Genomic DNA, 512 nt, shown 5'->3' on the forward strand with positions numbered 1-512 from the left:
ACGCACTTTTGCCCTTTTTATGTGTAAACATGGATATCTTTCTTATTTTTATGATAACACCGGTATTTTCATTGTCAACAACCCCCTAAAAGATTTGCGAATTTGAAATGCGCTTCCGAGCTTCATCCTCCCACAATGAGCGGCTTTAGAAACGTCGAAATGGCTCACAGGTGGGCCAGAGAGTATAAGTGACAGCTAATGAGGGGCTCGGAGTCGCCGCGGTTCACATATTAAAGACAAATTGGCAGGTTTTGTCAACGTAAGCATTGGTTATGTGCTCGTCCTTGACTTTTATTTCTGCTTCCCATGTGCAAAGCAGCCAAAGCCCTTACGATGTGTATTTCAATAAGTGACATTTCCGTATATTATATCTTGGCTGATAAATATAATATACGGAAATACATACAGGTATGTGTGCATTTCCTGACAACTTAAAATCAGAGGTTTTATTAGCAAGAAAGGGAAGTAAATCAGATGGTCTAACACTAACAATATCAAATCGGTGAAAGCTA

This window comes from Penaeus monodon, chromosome 32 (genome assembly GCF_015228065.2).
Source record: "Penaeus monodon isolate SGIC_2016 chromosome 32, NSTDA_Pmon_1, whole genome shotgun sequence".
NCBI lineage: Eukaryota > Metazoa > Arthropoda > Malacostraca > Decapoda > Penaeidae > Penaeus > Penaeus monodon.